Below are 18,787 nucleotides of genomic sequence, written 5' to 3'. Positions count from 1 at the left end.
CTTACTCGACAGAAATTGGGCTACAAATATAAATATACATTTTCTCCTTTTACCCCTTGTAAAAATTCAAAAATTGGGTCTACAAGAACATGCAAGTGTAAAAAATGAAGATTGTGAATTTTCTCCTTCACTTTGCTGCTATTCCTGTGAAACACCTAAAGGGTTAAAATGCTGAATGTCATTTTGAATACTTTGGGGGGTGCAGTTTTTATAATGGGGTCATTTATGGGGTATTTCTAAGATGAAGACCCTTCAAATCCACTTCAAACCTGAACTGGTCCCTGAAAAATTGTGATTTTGGAAATTTTGTGAAAAATAGGAAAATTGCTGCTGAACTTTGCAGCCCTCTGGTGTCTTCCAAAAGTAAAAACTTGTCAATTTTATGATGCAAACATAAAGTGGACATATTGTATACGTGAATAAAAAAAAATCATTCTTTGGAATATCCATTTTCCTTAAAAGCAGAGAGCTTCAAAGTTAGAAAAATGCTAAATCTTTTGAATTTTTCACTAAGAAACTATGCAAGTATCGACAAAATTTTACCAATAACATAAAGTTGAATATGTCATGAAAAGTAGGATTTCTGTAGATCTCTTTTTAAAATTTCATCTTTATTTCCATGGAGTCTCTGGAGACTTAAGACTTTGGATTCCTTCTACCTTTAAGGTTCCTTACGCACCCTCTAAGATTTTACCTCCTTTTTCCTTAGTGCACTAAGAAAAACAGGTGACTCCCCATCGGGGAATCGAACCCCAGTCTCCTGCGTGACAAGTGGGGATACTCACCACTATACTAACGAGGAATGACTATGGCACTTGCTATCACGGTAACCTCCTTAACCCGATGACGACCATGGACGAGTATAGACGTCCAGGTTGGCGGCCGTTCCCGCACCTGGACGTCTATACTCGTACATTATTCTCGTGGGTGCTGCCCAGTGCACCCACGAGATCGCGGCAGGGACTCGGCTGTATCACACAGCCGGGACCCTGCTGCACTGCCAGGACCGAAGTAAACTTCAGTCCCGGCAGTTTTAACCCTTACAGCCGTGGTGAGAAGTGACCGCAGGCTGTAAGTGTTATGACAGAGGGAGGGAGCTCCCTCTGTCACCCCTGCAGCACCCCGCATCACGATCGCGGGGTGCTGTGTGTGGCCGCGACTGGCCGGAGCCTGCGCACTGCCGGGAGTGAAGTTCACTTCACTCCCGACAGTTTAACCCTTACAGCCGCGGTCAGAAGTGACCTCGCGCTGTAAGGAGTTCTGACAGAGGGAGGGGGCTCCCTCTGTCTCTCCTGCAGCACCTGGTAGCACCCCGGGTGCTGCTGCATACCTGGGCAGTCGGGGGTCCTACAAAGACCCCCAGGTCTGCCCTGGGTATTGCCTGAAAGGACGTGTAGAGGCACGTCCTAATATGCTGTCTGCTAGGGAAAACTGGCAGGCAGCATATAACTGCAATGCTTTGGAATACTAAGTATTCCAAAGCATTAAAAAGTGTAAAAATAAATAAATAAATAAATAAAATAAAAGTGTAAAAATAAATAAAAATGTAATAAAAGTGTAAAAAAATAAATAAATAAATAAATTTAAAAATGTGTATATATATATATATATATATATATATATATATATATATTAAAAATAAATTTATTAAATGAATCTAATTTAAAAAAATGCATAATGTGTAGGATCGCATTGGCGGACATCCGCAGCATGTAATATGCTGCGGATGTCCACCATGTGATCCTACACATTATGCAGCAGTCACGGTAATGAGCTCCCTGCTGCGGCTGGGTAGCTTTGTGTGTCCACTCCTAGCGGCGGATTTCCCGCCAGCAGTCATGATCGGACACACTGAGCTAGCCAGCCGCAGCAGTGATGGATATATTCGGCATGAGCGGTTGCTTATTCCCACAACATGGAGGATATATCCATCAGGAGCCTTAACTGTCACAGACAGACGCGTTATACTGCCAGCCGACCAAGGACCAATCAGAGTGGTCCCTGGTGCAGCCAATAACTTGTAGGGTTGCGGTATATAAATGGGGTCACTTGTGGGGGTGGGGGTACTGTTCTGCCCTGAAAGCCAAATGGCACTCCACGCGGCCAAGGAACCATTTATGGCCAAAGCGGGAGTATTTCCGAACATGGGACAAACAGCTAAATAAAATATAGGGTGCATTTCTTTCAATATCAGAAGTGATGTACAAAAAATATGCCCCCCAAATGATGCATTTGTGAAAAATTGCAAATTTCGAATTTTTAACACTGACTTTGTAATAATTCCTGCCAAAAAACTATGGTGTTAAAATACTCACTGTACCCCCTAGCGAATACCTTGAGGGGTCTAGTTTTTAAAATGGGGTCATTTGGGGGGGGGGGTGTTCCTATGTTCTACTACCTTTTAATTTCTGCAAACCTTGCATAGCACACAAAAAAAGATGCACTTTTCAAATTTTTAATTGTTAGGTTCCTAACTAATTTAAAATGTTAATTAAATTCAAAAAAATTACGTCAAAATAAAGTAGACATCTGAAAGTATAAGTTTCATAAACTATTTCGTCAGTATGTATAAATATATGCAACCTATTAGTGTTAAAATAGCAAAAAATCTAAATTTTTTGTAAAAATTTCATATTTTTTGCATTGTAAAAAAAAACAACTACAAATGATATCGGCTTACTTTTACTATTTACATGAAGGACAACTTGTGACAAAAAAACAATGTCAGAATTATCGTGATTGGCGAAACGTTACCAGAGTTATTCTCTAATAAAGACAGACATCCCCGATTTGAAAAAACAGGCCTGGTCTTTCAGGGGCGTACAGGTTTATTTGTATTGGTCCTTAAGGGGTTAAATGAAGACAGCAGCAATTTCCACCCTCCAGATCTAGGCAGTAGGGAGAAAAAGGAGTTTGAGACTGCTATGGTCTAAAAAGAAAAGATGGACTGGCCCATACGGGGATCAACCCATGACCTTGGCGTTATTAGCACCGCGCTCAAACCAGCTGAGCTAACCGGCCAAGTTGCGCTTGTTGGCTGCCCCGACCGACACCAGTCGGGATCTCACATGTGTCCCAGTCCTTAGAATATGTACTGATAGCAGTGTGGAGAAAGGGAAGGGTGTCTCTTTCTCTGTCCTTGTCAGAGGCGACATCACGAGTGCTAGGGCTGACTGTGAAAAGGAAACTGTATCCGAAACGTTATTCCACAAGAGAAGGAATCAGAAAGTATAGGAAATAACACAGCACCTGGAAGAGTTTGTAATCTAAAAGCCATAGGCCTTACGCACGGGCTACACGGGGCCTTGTTGTAGCGCCAGTGATTGAGGGAAAGCTGAAGTCCGCATTTCTGCTGCAACTAACTAATGACTTTGGGCAAATGCCGAAATCAGTTGCTGACCGTCTACGTTATACTCTGCTGCAAACTAATGTCAGGAATCCATTGGATAAGCCTCTGGCCGTGGGCATCTCCCGTACGGACGTTTGTTTCCCCTGGCCAATCTCAGCGGGCTCCTTTCGGCATATGGTTTGGGCCTATTCACTCCATGGATTGGGGATATCTACAGAGTTTTTCAGCTTAAACCTTCAGGAAACTGAGGTAGGATAAGTGTGGGTTCTCTCGGTGCAGCGACTTAATGTCGTCTTTTTGTGTAGATCTCTTTTTAAAATTCCATCTTTATTTCCATGGAGTCTCTGGAGACTTAAGACTTTGGATTCCTTTTCCCTGAGTTTTCTTTGATGCACTAAGAAAAACAGGTCTCCCGCGTGACAGGCGGGGATACTCACCACTACACTAACGAGGAACGGCTATGGTGCTTGCCATCACAGTAACCTGCTTAAATGAAGACAGCAGCAATTTCCACCCACCAGATATAGGCAGTAGGGAGAAAAAGGAGTTTGAGACTGCTACGGTCTAAAAGGAGAAGACGGACTGGCTTGTATTGGGATCAAACCCGTGACCTTGATGTTAGCAGCACCACGCTCTAACCAGCTGAGCTAATCGGCCACATTGCGCATGTTGCTTGCTCCGGCCGACACCAGTGGGGATCTCACATGTTTCCCAATCCTTAGAATAGTGGTGAGAATGGTGAGAGCAAGATTACCCGAACTTAATGGTGAGGGGATGTATAAGTAATGTAAAGAAAGCCTTTCACTTCCACCCTCTAGACCTGCCCTATCTCTTCCTTCAGGTTAAAATGGTAAGAAATATGTAAAGAGTTGTGTGACGGCCAAGTGGACAAGAAATCCAATGAGCTCCCCCTTTAAACCTTCAAATCCTGTCCTCCGTAGAATATGTTATGAAAATTATCCCAGAAATGTATCTCCTAAACTTTATACATATAAAACCTAAAAAATAACACTGTATGTTTTCCTGACAGCATATCCGTTTCCTCCTTCATACTTGGAAACCTCAGGTCTGACCTTTCAATAGGCAACTGTAACAATGGGGTTTCTCCACACAGGTGTTCAAATCCTGTTTACAGCGGTGTATTTTATGCGCCGAGGGAGAGGAATCTGGTGATAGCAAGATTACCCGAACTCAATAGTGAGGGGATGTATAAGTAATGTAAAGAAAGGCTTTCACTTCCACCCTCTGGACCTGCCCTATCTCTTCCTTCAGGTTAAAATTGCTAGAAATATGTAAAGACTTATGTGATTGAGAAGTAGACTAGAAATTCATTGAGATCCCCCCCCAGTGACGTTGCGAACGAGGTGCGGGGGGTGCGGCCCGCACCAGGTTACACCATCCTGATGGGGTGACACCAGGTACGCCCCCGGTCCTCAGCTGCGCTGTCTTCGAACTAGCAGCACCCCCCCTGTCCTCACTTGCGCTGTCTCTGTGCTAGCACCCCCCTATCCTCACTTGCGCTGTCTCCGTACTAGTAGGACTATCCCCCCCGTCACCTGCATAGTGAACCGGCCTGCGCCCCCACGTCTTCTGTTGCGCCAGCCCGACGTGCCTCCGCAGGGCCACGCAGGAGGACGTGACGTCACCTGCAGAGCACCCGGAGAGAAGGAGCGCTGCGCTGGATGGGTGAGTGAGTGTGTGTCTGTGAGTGTGTGTCTCTCTGTGTGTGTGTTTGTGTGTGTGTCTGTCGCTATCTCTGTCTGTGTGGCTCTCTGTCTGTGTGTGACTCTCTGTGTGTGACTCTGTCTTTGTGTGTCTCTCTGTCTTTGAGTGTGGTTCTCTCTGACTGTGTGTGTGTCTCTCTGACTGTGTGTGTGTGTGTGTGTGTCTCTCTATCTATCTATGTGTGTGTCTCTGTGTTGTGTGTGTATGTGTTTTTTTTGTGTGGGGGAGGGGGGGTTTGTTTGAACCAGCGATCTAATGTGGGGAGACTTTGACCTATTGTGGGGAACATGCAAGGGATCCTGCGGCCTAATGGGGGGAAACTACTACCAAATGTGGGGAATCTATGCTAACTAATGTGGGGAAACTGCTACCTAATGTGGGGAAACTGCTACCTAATGTTGGAAAACTGCTACCTAATGTGCGAAAGCTTCTACATAAAGTGGGAAAACTGCTACCTAATGTGGGGAATCTGTGCCACCTAATGTGGGGAAACTGCTACCTAATGTGTGGAATCTGTACCACCTAATATGGGGAATCTGTGCTACCTAATGTGGAGAAATTACTACCTAATGTGGGGTAACTGGTACCAAATGTGAGGAATCTATGCTACCTAATGTGGGGAAACTGCAACCTACCTAATGTGGGGGAACTGCTACCTACCTTAAGTGGGGGAACTGCTGCCTACCTAATGCTCCCCCCCTGGCAGTAGCACCATCATCATCCACCAGCAACCCCCCCCCCCCAGCAGCAGCACCTCCATCAGCAGATCCTGATGGTGGATGATGGGGGTGATACTGCCAGGGGGATGGCAAGTAGCACCCTCATCATCCTCCAGCAACACCCCCCCAGTACTAGCACCCCCATAATCCATTAGCAACACCACCAGATTTATATTCAGAGGGTACAGTATGTGGCAGATTTATATTCAGAGGGTACAGTATGTGGAAGATTTACATTCAGAGGGTACAGTGTGTGGCGGTATTATATTCAGAGGGTACAGTATGTGGCAGATTTATATTCAGAGTGTACAGTATGTGTTGGTGTTATATTCAGAATGTATAGTGTGTGGTAGTATTATATTCAGTGGGTACGGTGTATGGAAGGTTTATAATCAAAGAGTGTAGTGTATAATAGTATTATATTTAGAGGATACAGTGTCTGGCAGGTTTATAATAATACTTGTTTTCATATAGAGGATGAGAATGCGCTGACATAGTGAGGAGACGTCTGGGCGTCACATTCTACAGACAGAAGTTTTAGCTGGACCAGGCGGTATGTACCATCTGAATTAGATAAGGGAAGACTATAGAGAAGACGTCATCTGTAGTCACTGATATCACTGTGTATTCTCACTATAGAGAAGACGTCACCTGTAGTCACTGATATCATTGTGTATTCTCCTTACTATAGAGAAGACGTTACCTGTAGTCACTGATATCATTGTGTATTCTCCTCACTATAGAGAAGACGTCACCTGTAGTCACTGATATCACTGTGTATTCTCCTCACTATAGAGAAGACGTCACCTGTAGTCACTGATATCACTGTGTATTCTCCTCACTATGGAGAAGACGCCACCTGTAGTCACTGATATCATTGTGTATTCTCCTCACTATAGAGAAGACGTCACCTGTAGTCACTGATATCACTGTGTATTCTCACTATAGAGAAGACGTTACCTGTAGTCACTGATATCACTGTGTATTCTCCTCACTATAGAGAAGACGCCACCTGTAGTCACTGATATCACTGTGTATTCTCCTCACTATAGAGAAGACACCACCTGTAGTCACTGACATCAATGTACATTCTCCTCTCTATGTCCTATCAGAGCTGTAGTCACTTGTCAGTTCTACAGTTATGGTGAGTGAAACTACAACTCCCAGCATAACCTTACCACTGCATAAAGGGGTACTCTACTGGAAAACTTTTTTTTAATCAACTGGTGCTATAAAGTTAAACAGATTTATAAATTACTTCTGCTTAAAAAATCTTAATCCTTCCAGTACTTATTAGCTGCTGTATAAGTGATTCACAGGAAGTTATTTTCTTTTTTAATTTATTTTCTGTCTGACCACAGTACTCTGTGCTTACACCTCTGTCCATGTCAAGAACTGTCTATAGTAGGGGCAAAGCCCCTTTGCAAACCTATCCTGCTCTGGACAGTTCCTAACATGGACAGACAGAGCACTGTGAACAGACTGGAAATAACTACACAACTTCCTGTGGAGAATACAACAGCTTATAAGTACTGTAAGGATTAAGATTTTAAATAGAAGTAATTTAAAAATCTGTTAAAAACTAACTGGGGGGGGGGGGAAGGTATGAGGTGACACCATTTTCTACCGCACCGGGTGACACCAACCCTAGCAACGCCACTGATCCCGCCTTCAACCTTCAAATCCTGTCATCCATAGAATATTTCACGGGAATTATCACAGAAATATATCTACTGAACTTTATACGTATAAAACCTAAAAAATAACACTGTATGTTTCACAGGGTCATATCCTGTTTACAGCGGTGTATTTTGTGCGACGAGGAAGAGAAATCTGGTGAGAGCAAGATTACCCGAACTCAATAGTGAGGGGATGTATAAGTAATGTAAAGAAAGCCTTTCACTTCCACCCTCTGGACCTGCCCTATCTCTTCCTTCAGGTTAAAATGGTAAGAAATATGTAAAGAGTTATGTGATGGACAAGTGGACAAGAAATTCAATGAGATCCCCCTTTCAAACTTCAAATCCTGTCCTCCGTAGAATATTTCATGGGAATTATCCCAGAAATGTAACTCCTAAACTTTATACATATGAAACCTAAAAAATAACACTGTATGTTTTCCTGACAGCACATCCGTTTCCTCCTTCATTCTCGGAAACCTCAGGTCTGACCTTTCAATAGGCAATTGTAACAGACAGTGACAAAGAGCCCAAACCAAAAGCTCAGTAGGCAATCAGAAACATAATCCAACAATCAATCCTAAAGCCCTAAACTGAAGGACTCAGTAGACATGGGAGACACTGCAGAAATCAGAGATATCGGAGAAATGCACCTGTCGAGAAAGCTGTGATGGCCGAGTGGTTAAGGCATTGTATGGGTCTCCCCGCACAGGTTCAAATCCTGTTCACAGCGCTAGGCTCTATCTTTTGAAAGATTAAACCTTGCAATTGAAAGTTCACACAAAAGAAGTTTTGAGAGCTAAGTAAAACAACACTCATTTTGCAATGGGGTTTTCCCGCAAAGGTTCAAATCCTGTTTACAGCGGTGTATTTTATGCGCCGAGGGAGAGGAATCTGGTGATAGCAAGATTGCCCGAACTCAATAGTGAGGGGATGTATAATAATGTAAAGAAAGCCTTTCACTTCCACCCTCTGAACCTGCCCTATCTTTCCTTTCAGGCTAATATTGCTAGAAATATGTAAAGAGTTATGTGATAGACAAGTGGACAAGAAATCCATTGAGATTCCCCTTTCAACCTTCAAATCCTGTCATCCGTAGAATATTTCATGGGAATTATCACGGAAATATATATATACTGAACTTTATACATATAAAACCTAAAAAATAACACTGTATGTTTTCCTGACAGCATATCCGTTTCCTCCTTCATTCTCGTAAACCTCAGGTCTGACCTTTCAATAGGCAACTGTAACAGACAGTGACAAAGAGCCCAAACCAAAAGCTCAGTCGGCAATCATAAACTCCAATCCAACAATCAATCCTAAAGCCCTATACTGAAGGACCCAGTAGACATGGGAGACACTGCAGATATCAGAGACATCGGAGAAAAGCAACAGACAAGAAAGCTGTGATGGCCGAGTGGTTAAGGAGTTGGACCTTAACCATCCTATTCATCACAGAGTACAGCTGATCCCTCCTCAAGGATTGTATTCCAGATTGTCCGCGCAACATCTTAGCTGGTGGTAATACAGCGCCCATACTGAGAGAGGGACGAGAGGTTCTCCTGCATTAAATGGGGAAGCGCTGATTAGTTAGCTGGCGGCAGGTACCTGCTTCAACCAATCCATATTCTGTGCATGTAAGAGCAAGCAAAAGGTACTCAACTATACTAACGAAGAACAACGTATGCCTGCTGCTCCATGGTAATGTCCTTAAAGGGTCAGCGTTTAATACTTATGGAGGGAGAATTAATCGCTTTAGCTCATCGCTAGGGATCAAAGGTGTAATTGTTATCACTCTGGAAACAGCAAAAGGGCCTAATGGCAGCGGTGGGATTCAAACCTCTGCCTCCGAAGAGACTGAAGCCTAAATCCAGTGCCTTAGACCGCTCGGCCACGCCACCACACGCAACTTCTTCTTTTTTTTTTCTTCTTCTTCTTCTTCTTCTTCTTCTTCTTCTTCTTCTTCTTCTTCTTCTTCTTCTTCTTCTTCTTCTTCTTCTTCTTCTTCTTCTTCTTCTTCTTCTTCGACCCTAACTGAGGACACAGACCTAAGTAAGGGGCGAAATAAGCATAGCCACCCCGTCTGGGAACTGTACCCCGGTTTTCCACTTGACAGATGGGGATGCCTATCACAATACTAACGAGGAATGACTTACACCTACAGCCCAATGGTAATGTCCTTTAAGGGTCAGTGCTTTATAGAAGTGGAGGAAGAATTAAAAGTTTTAGTGTGGCAGGTGGAGGTACTTAATGGTTCCATGGTGTAATGGTTAGCACTCTGGACTCTGAATCCAGTGATCGTAGTTCAAATCTCGGTGGGACCTTTCTTTACTTTCCTCTCATTACTCAGTACTGTATTAAAATTATTTAACCTTCTTCCAGATGTGAGCTTTTCAAATCCGTAAATGCTGCTTCCATACCTTTGCGTTCTGTTGCCCCAAGGTGCAATTAGTGTAGAACTTGAATGAAAACTCATTCCTCAAAGGAACCCAGAGCACTCACATCCCCCCGGGAGCCATAATGCCAGACATATGGGTTATCCAGGATTAGAAAAAAAGTTAAATTGCCTCTTTCTTCCAGAAATAGTGCCACCTCTGGCTAGTGTAGAGTGGAGTTCCTGATTGGTTATCCTCTCTGCGAATATCCCTGGCTTTTGCAGCTTGGTGCACACTGCTCTGAACTTATGTTATAGATCTAGGGAAGGATTAAGGCAAGACAACAAGGGTCAGTTTTGTAGCTCATCCTATTCATCATAGAATACAGCTGATCCCTTCTCAAGGATTGCATTCCAGATTGTCCACGCAACATCTTAGAAGGTGGGGTAATACAGAGCGCATACTGAGAGAGGGACAAGAGGTTCTCCTGCATTAAACAGGGAAGCGCTGGTTAGAAAGGTCCCACTAAGATTTGAACTCGGATCGATGGATTCAGAGACCAGAGTGCTAACCATTACACCATAGAACCATTAGGTGCCTTTGCCTGCACCTGCCACATAAAAACTTTTAAGTCAATGTAAGTCATTTCTCGTTAGTATTTTGAAAGACGTCCCCATCTGTCAAGCTGAAAACCGGGGTACGGTTCCCAGACTGGTTGGCTATGCTTATTTCGCCCCTTACTTAGGTCTGCGTCCTCAGGTAGGGTCAAAAATAAGGAGTTGTGTGTGGTAGCGTGGCCAAGCGGTCTAAAGTGCTGGATTTAGGCACCAGTCTCTTCAGAGGTGGGGGCTTGAATCCCACCGCAGCCATTAGGTGCATTTTGCTGTTTCCAGAGTGATAACGATTACACCTTTGATCCTTAGCGCTGAGCTAATGCGATTAATTCTCCCTCCAACGCTGACCATTTAAGGACATTACCAAGAAGCATCAGGCATACGTTGTTCCTCGTTAGTAAAGTGGTGAGAATTCCTGTCTGTCATGCCGGTGACCATGGAAGCTATGCTTGTTTTGCCCTTTACTTAGGTCTGTGTCCCCAGGTAGGGTCGGAAAGCTGCAACCTCATGTGGTAGCGTGGCCGAGCGGTCTAAGGCGCTGGATTAAGGCTATAGTCTCTTTGAGATGGTGGCTTCGAATCCCACCTTTGCCATTGAGTACCTTTTGCTTTTACTTGCTCTTTCAGCTCACGATACATGCCCAGAATATGGATTGGTTGAAGCAGGTACCTGCCGCCAGCTAACTAATCAGCGCTTCCCCGTTTAATGCAGGAGAACCTCTCGTCCCTCTCTCAGTATGGGCGCTGTATTACCACCTGCTAAGATGTTGCGCGGACAATCTGGAATACAATCCTTGAGGAGGGAACCCCAGGGATCAGATGTACTCTGTGATGAATAGAATGAACAGGAAGACCTACAAAACTGACCCTTGCTATCTTGCCTTAATCCTTCCCTAGATCTGAAGCATAGGCACAGAGCAGCGTACACCATAATCGGCACCGAGCTGCAAAAGCCAGAGATATTCACAGAGAGGTTAACCAATCAGGAACTCCACTCTATACTAGCCAGAGGTGGCACTGTTTCTGGAAGAAAGAGGCAATTTAACTTTTTTTCTAATCCTGGATAACCCATATGTCTGGCATTATGGCTCCCGGGGGAATGTGAGTGCTCTGGGTTCCTTTGAGGCATGAGTTTTCATCCAAGTTCTCAACTAATTGCACCTTGGGGTGACAGAACGCAAAGGTATGGAAGCAGCATTTATGGAATTGAAAAGCTCACATCTGGAAGAAGGTTAAATAATTTTAATACAGTACTGAGTAATGAGAGGAAAATAAAGAAAGGTCCCACAGAGATTTGAACTCAGATCGCCGGATTCAGAGTCCAGAGTGCTAACCATTACACCATGGAACCATCAGGTACCTTCACCTGCCACACTAAAACTTTTAATTCTTCCTCCGGATCTATTAAGTACTGACCCTTAAAGGACATTACCATGGGGCTGTAGGTGTAAGTCATTCCTCGTTAGTATTATGTTAGTATTACTGTTAAGCTGAAAACCGGGGTACGGTTCCAAGACGGGCTGGCTATGCTTATTTCGCCCCTTACTTAGGTCTGCGTCCTCAGGTAGGGTTGAAAAGAAGGAGTTGTGTGTGGTAGTGTGGCCGAGCGGTCTAAGGCGCTGGATTTAGGCATAGCAGGCATAGGTTGTTCCTCGTTAGTATAGTGGTGAGTATTCCTGCCTGTCATGCAGGTGACCAGGCTCCGATTTCCCGACGGGGAAGCTATGATTGTTTTTCCCTTTACTTAGGTCAGTGTCCCCAGGTGGGGGTCGGAAAGCTGCAACCCCATGTGGTAGCGTGGCCGAGCGGTCTAAGGCGCAGGATTTAGGCTCCAGTCTCTTTGGAGGCGTGGGTTCGAATCCCACTGCTGTCATTAGGCCCCTTTTGCTGTTTCCAGAGTGATAACAATTACACCTTTGATCCCTAACGCTGAGCTAAAGCGATTAATTCTCCCTCCAGAAGTATTAAACGCTGACCCTTTAAGGACATTACCATGGAGCAGCACACATACGTTGTTCCTCGTTAGTGGTGAGTATTCCTGCCTGTCATGCAGGTTACAAGGCTCCGATTTCCCGACGGGGAAGCTATGATTGTTTTTCCATTTACTTAGGTAAGTGTCCCCAGGTCGGGTCGGAAAGCTGCAACCCCATGTGGTAGCGTGGCCGAGCGGTCTAAGGCGCTGGATTAAGGCTCCAGACTCCTTGGGGGTGTGGATTCAAATCCCACCGTTGCTATTGAGTACTCTTTGCTTTTACTTGCTCTTTTAGCTCAAGTTACATGCCCAGAATATGGATTGGTTGAAGCAGGTACCTGCCGCCAGCTAACTAGTCAGCGCTTCCCCGTTTAATGCAGGAGAACCTCTCGTCCCTCTCTCAGTATGGGCGCTGTATTACCACCTGCTAAGATGTTGCGCGGACAATCTGGAATACAATCCTTGAGGAGGGATCCCCAGGGATCAGATGTACTCTGTGATGAATAGGGTGAACAGGAAGAACTACAAAACTGACCCTTGCTGTCTTGCCTTAATCCTTCCCTAGATCTGAAACATAGGCACAGAGCAGCGTAAACCATAATCTGCACCGAGCTGCAAAAGCCAGGGATATTCACAGAGGTTAACCAATCAGGAACTCCACTCTATACTAGCCAGAGCTGGCACTGTTTCTGGAAGAAAGAGGCAATTTAACTTTATTTTCTAATCCTGGATAACCCATATGTCTGGCATTATGGCTCCCGGGGGGATGTGAGTGCTCTGGGTTTCTTTGAGGCATGAGTTTTCATCCAAGTTCTCAACTAATTGCACCTTGGGGCGACAGAACACAAAGGTATGGAAGCAGCATTTATGGATTTGAAAAGCTCACATCTGGAAGAATGTTAAGTAATTTTAATACAGTACTGAGTAATGAGAGGAAAGTAAAGAAAGGTCCCACTGAGATTTGAACTCGGATCACTGGATTCAGAGTCCAGAGTGCTAACCATTACACCATGGAACCATTAAGTACCTTTACCTGCCACACTAAAACTTTTAATTCTTCCTCCAGATCTCCAGAAAACAGGGGTACGGTTCCCAGACGGGGTGGCTATGATTATTTCGCCCCTTACTTAGGTCTGCGTCCTCAGGTAGGGTTGAAAAGCAGCAGTTGTGTGTGGTAGCGTGGCCGAGCGGTCTAAGGTGCTGGATTTAGGCTCCAGTCTCTTCGGAGGCATGTGTTCGAATCCCACTGCTGCCATTAGGCACTTTTTGCTGTTTCCAGAGGGATAACGATTACACCTTTGATCCCTAGCGCTGAGCTAAAGCGATTAATTCTCCCTCCAGAACTATTAAACGCTGACCCTTTAAGGACATTACCATGGAGCAGCAGGCATACGTTGTTCCTCGTTAGTATAGTTGTGAGTATTCCTGCCTGTCATGCAGGTGACCAGGCTCCGAATTCCCGAAGGGGAAGCTATGCTTGTTTTGCCCTTTACTTAGGTCTGTGTCCCCAGGTAGGGTCGGAAAGCTGCAAACCCATGTGGTAGCGTGGCCGAGCGGTCTAAGGTGCCGGTTTAAGGCTCTAGTCTCCTTGGGGGTGTGGCTTCGAATCCCACCGTTGCCATTGAGTACTTTTTGCTTTTACTTGCTCTTTCAGCTCAAGTTACATGCCCAGAATATGGATTGGTTGAAGCAGGTACCTGCCGCCAGCTAACTAATCAGCGCTTCCCCTTTTAATTCAGGAGAACCTCTCGTCCCTCTCTCAGTATGGGCGCTGTATTACCACCTGCTAAGATGTTGCACGGACAATCTGGAATACAATCCTTGAGAAGGGATCCCCAGGGATCAGATGTACTCTTTGATAAATAGGATGAACAGGAAGAACTACAAAACTGACCCATGCTATCTTGCCTTAATCCTTCCCTAGATCTCAAACATAGGCACAGAGCAGCGTACACCATAATCTGCACCGAGCTGCAAAAGCCAGGGATATTCACAGAGAGGTTAACCATGGAATCATAATGCCAACCCTGCCCTGCCAGATGTCCTGTCACACTAAAACATTTAATTTTTCCTCCAGATCTATTAAGCACTGACCCTCTATACTAGCAAGAGGTGGCACTGTTTCTGGAAGAAAGAGGCAATTTAACTTTTTTTCTAATCCTGGATAACCCATATGTCTGGCATTATGGCTCCCGGGGGGATGTGAGTGCTCTGGGTTCCTTTGAGGCTGAGTTTTCATCCAAGTTCTCAACTAATTGCACCTTGGGGCGACAGAATGCAAAGGTATGGAAGCAGCATTTATGGAATTGAAAAGCTCACATCTGGAAGAAGGTTAAATAATTTTAATACAGTACTGAGTAATGAGAGGAAAGTAAAGAAAGGTCCCACCGAGATTTGAACTCGGCTCGCTGGATTCAGAGACCAGAGTGCTAACCATTACACCATGGAACCATCAGGTAACTCCACCTGCCACACTAAATCTTTTAATTCTTCCTCCGGATCTATTAAGTACTGACCCTTAAAGGACATTACCATGGGGCTGTAGGTGTAAGTCATTCCTCGTTAGTATTATGTTAGTATTACTGTCAGGCGGAAAACCGGTGTACGGTTCCCAGACGGGGTGGCTATGCTTATTTCGCCCCTTACATAGATCTGCGTCCTCAGGTAGGGTCAAAAAGAAGGAGTTGTTTGTGGTAGTGTGGCCGAGCGGTCTAAGGTGCTGGATTTAGAGTCCAGTCTCTTCGGAGGCGTGGGTTCGAATCCCACCGCTGCCATTAGGCCCCTTTTGCTGTTTCCAGAGTGAGAACAATTACACCTTTGATCTCTAGCGCTGAGCTAAAGCGATTAATTCTCCCTCCAGAACTATTAAACGCTGACCCTTTAAGGACATTACCATGGAGCAGCAGGCATACGTTGTTCCTCGTTAGTATAGTGATGAGTATTCCTGCCTGTCATGCAGGTGACCAGGCTCCGATTTCCCGATTGTTTTTCCCTTTACTTAGGTCAGTGTCCCCAAGTAGGGTCGGAAAGCTGCAACCCCATGTGGTAGCGTGGCCGAGTGGTCTAAGGCGCTGGATTAAGGCTCCAGTCTCCTTGGGGGTGTGGCTTCGAATCCCACCGTTGCCATTGAGTACTTTTTGCTTTTACTTGCTCTTTCAGCTCAAGTTACATGCCCCGAATATGGATTGGTTGAAGCAGGTACCTGCCGCCAGCTAACTAATCAGCGCTTCCCCGTTTAATGCAGGAGAACCTCTCGTCCCTCTCTCAGTATGGGCGCTGTATTACCACCTGCTAAGATGTTGCACGGACAATCTGGAATACAATCCTTGAGAAGGGATCCCCAGGGATCAGATGTACTCTTTGATAAATAGGATGAACAGGAAGAACTACAAAACTGACCCATGCTATCTTGCCTTAATCCTTCCCTAGATCTGAAACATAGGCACAGAGCAGCGTATACCATAATCTGCACCGAGCTGCAAAAGCCAGGGATATTCACAGAGAGGTTAACCATGGAACCATAATGCCAGACCTGCCCTGCCAGATGTCCTGCCACACTAAAACTTTTAATTCTTCCTCCAGATCTATTAAGCACTGACCCTCTATACTAGCAAGAGGTGGCACTGTTTCTGGAAGAAAGAGGCAATTTAACTTTTTTTCTAATCCTGGACAACCCATATGTCTAGCATTATGGCTCCCGGGGGGATGTGAGTGCTCTGGGTTCCTTTGAGACATGAGTTTTCATCCAAGTTTTCAACTAATTGCACCTTGGGGCGACAGAATGCAAAGTTATGGAAGCAGCATTTATGGAATTGAAAAGCTCACATCTGCTAGAAGGTTAAATAATTTTAATACAGTACTGAGTAATGAGAGGAAAGTAAAGAAAGGTCCCACCGAGATTTGAACTCAGATCGCTGGATTCAGAGTCCAGAGTGCTAACCATTACACCATGGAACCATCAAGTACATCCCCCTGCCACACTAAAACTTTTAATTCTTCCTCCGGATCTATTAAGTACTGACCCTTAAAGGACATTACCATGGGGCTGTAGGTGTAAGTCATTCCTCATAAGTATTATGTTAATATTACTGTCAAGCGGAAAACCGGGGTACGGTTTCCAGACGGGGTGGCTATGCTTATTTCGCCCCTTACTTAGGTCTGCGTCCTCAGGTACTGTCGAAAAAAAGGAGTTGTGTGTGGTAGTGTGGCCGAGCGGTCTAAGATGCTGGATTTAGGCTCCACTCTCTTTGGAGGCGTGGGTTTGAATCCCACCGCTGCTATAGGCCCCTTTTGCTGTTTCCAGAGTGAGAACAATTACACCTTTGATCCCTAGCGCTGAGCTAAAGCGATTAATTCTCCCTCCAGAAGTATTAAACGCTGACCCTTTAAGGACATTACCATGGAGCAGCAGGCATACGTTGTTCCTCGTTAGTATAGTGGTGAGTATTGATGCCTGTCATGCAGGTGACCAGGCTCCGATTTCCCGACGGGGAAGCTATGGTTCTATTTCCCTTTACTTAGGTCTGTGTCCCCAGGTAGGGTCGGAAAGCTGCAACCCCATGTGGTAGCGTGGCCGAGCAGTCTAAGGCGCTGGATTAAGGCTCCAGTTTCCTTGGGGGTGTGTCTTTGAATCCCACCGTTGCCATTGAGTACTTTTTGCTTTTACTTGCTCTTTCAGCTCACGTTTACATGCCCAGAATATGGATTGGTTGAAGCAGGTACCTGCCGCCAGCTAACTAATCAGCACTTCCCCGTTTAATGCAGGAGAACCTCTCGTCCCTCTCTCAGTATGGGCGCTGTATTACCACCTGCTAAGATGTTGCACGGACAATCTGGAATACAATCCTTGAGAAGGGATCCCCAGGGTTTCAGATGTACTCTTTGATAAATAGGATGAACAGGAAGAACTACAAAACTGACCCATGCTATCTTGCCTTAATCCTTCCCTAGATCTGAAACATAGGCACAGAGAAGCGTACACCATAATCAGAGATGAGCGAATCGAAGTTGACGAACCCGAATTCATTACGAATTTCATGAAAAATTCGATTTACAACGAATACAAATCTCGCCGCGATTCTATCGCACGAACCGCTTCATTAAACTACATTTTACAGCGTTCAATGCTATTGGGGACCTAAGATGGCGGATCCACATGTGAGTACATGGGGCAGGGGATTATGGGAGGGCGGGAATGAAAGTAGGCGGGCTTACCCTGAATCACATGTGATATGCAGCCTATCAGTGTTCACTGACCCCTGTGATGTCACAGCCCCTATATAATCGGCGGCCATCTTGCCTCTCTTCATTTCATCTATGCACTCAGATGGAGAGGACGGGACTGTGTGTGTGTGAATAGCTCATACCACAGCGTTACACTGCAACTGCTAGTCACATCAGCATTAGGGAAAGGAAGGAGTGCAGAGTGCTGGGCTGTTACACTGAGAAGGATCATTGATTGCTAAACCTCCTATTCACGTTATTGAGCATTGCAGCAGAGAGGGGCAGATAGCTGTCAGCTGCCTCATACAGATCTCCAAGCTGCCTGAACTTTCTGAAGCATCTTATCTCCTCCTTGTTCAGCCCAATTGAATTTATTTTTATTTGCTCCACAAATCTTCTGCTGCTCAGAATTGTATGACAGAGTGCAATTTAGGGTTTAATGTCAGGATTTTTTTTTTGTGGTGCTGCACTGTTGGGTCCTGCTGCTGTTCAGAAATACGTGATTGTTCAGTGGACTGCAGTGCATTTGCACCATTTTGTACCTGTTAATCTGTCAAGGGGTTGGCTACATACTGTGCAAGTCAAAAAATACTATTGACTGTCTGTTTTTTTTTTTTATACAGTTTTTATGCGTATAGTTACGCATATATAACTGCCCTCATCAGTGCATACCGCATAGGTATGCTGGTGTATTACAAAAATACAGAGTTTTTTCTACTAATAGGCCCTCATCAGTGCCTACTGCATAGGTACATCCAAGTATTGTACCATTTAGTACCTGTTAACCTGTCAAGGTGCTCCATACTGTCAAAGTCCAAACAATAGTATCCACCGGCTGGTGTTTTACAAAAATACAGATAATCTTTCTGCTAATAATTAGACATATTACTGCCCTCATCAGTGCATACCGCATAGGTACATCCAAGTATTGTACCTGTTAACCTGTCAAGGTGCTCCATACCGTCAAAGTCCAAACAATAGTATCCACCGGCTGGTGTATTACAAAAATATAGAGTTTTTTCTGCTAATAGGCCCTCATCAGTGCATACCGCATACGTGCATCCAAGTATTGTACCATTTAGTACCTGTTAATCTGTCAAGGTGCTCCATACCGTCAAAGTCCAAACAA

The 18,787-nt window shown here is 44.8% G+C and overlaps 6 non-coding genes across 6 annotated transcripts; 4 read left to right on the top strand and 2 right to left on the bottom strand.

Moving 5' to 3' along the window:
• The first annotated feature begins 12,254 nt into the window (after positions 1-12,254).
• TRNAL-UAG (transfer RNA leucine (anticodon UAG)) lies at positions 12,255-12,336 on the top strand. The gene has a single exon. It is a non-coding gene; the product is annotated as a tRNA-Leu (tRNA).
• A 279-nt stretch (positions 12,337-12,615) lies between these two features.
• TRNAL-AAG (transfer RNA leucine (anticodon AAG)) lies at positions 12,616-12,697 on the top strand. Its single transcript has one exon. It is a non-coding gene; the product is annotated as a tRNA-Leu (tRNA).
• A 684-nt stretch (positions 12,698-13,381) lies between these two features.
• TRNAQ-CUG (transfer RNA glutamine (anticodon CUG)) lies at positions 13,382-13,453 on the bottom strand. Its single transcript has one exon. It is a non-coding gene; the product is annotated as a tRNA-Gln (tRNA).
• A 1,674-nt stretch (positions 13,454-15,127) lies between these two features.
• Positions 15,128-15,209, top strand: TRNAL-UAG (transfer RNA leucine (anticodon UAG)). The gene has a single exon. It is a non-coding gene; the product is annotated as a tRNA-Leu (tRNA).
• Positions 15,210-15,479: 270 nt separating this feature from the next.
• On the top strand, positions 15,480-15,561 carry TRNAL-AAG (transfer RNA leucine (anticodon AAG)). The gene has a single exon. It is a non-coding gene; the product is annotated as a tRNA-Leu (tRNA).
• A 759-nt stretch (positions 15,562-16,320) lies between these two features.
• On the bottom strand, positions 16,321-16,392 carry TRNAQ-CUG (transfer RNA glutamine (anticodon CUG)). The gene has a single exon. It is a non-coding gene; the product is annotated as a tRNA-Gln (tRNA).
• Between the last annotated feature and the right edge of the window lie 2,395 nt (positions 16,393-18,787).

This window comes from Hyla sarda, chromosome 4 (assembly GCF_029499605.1).
Source record: "Hyla sarda isolate aHylSar1 chromosome 4, aHylSar1.hap1, whole genome shotgun sequence".
NCBI classification, from domain to species: domain Eukaryota; kingdom Metazoa; phylum Chordata; class Amphibia; order Anura; family Hylidae; genus Hyla; species Hyla sarda.
The sequence above is the reverse complement of the archived record's forward strand: the minus strand, read 5'-3'. Positions and strand labels throughout refer to the sequence as shown.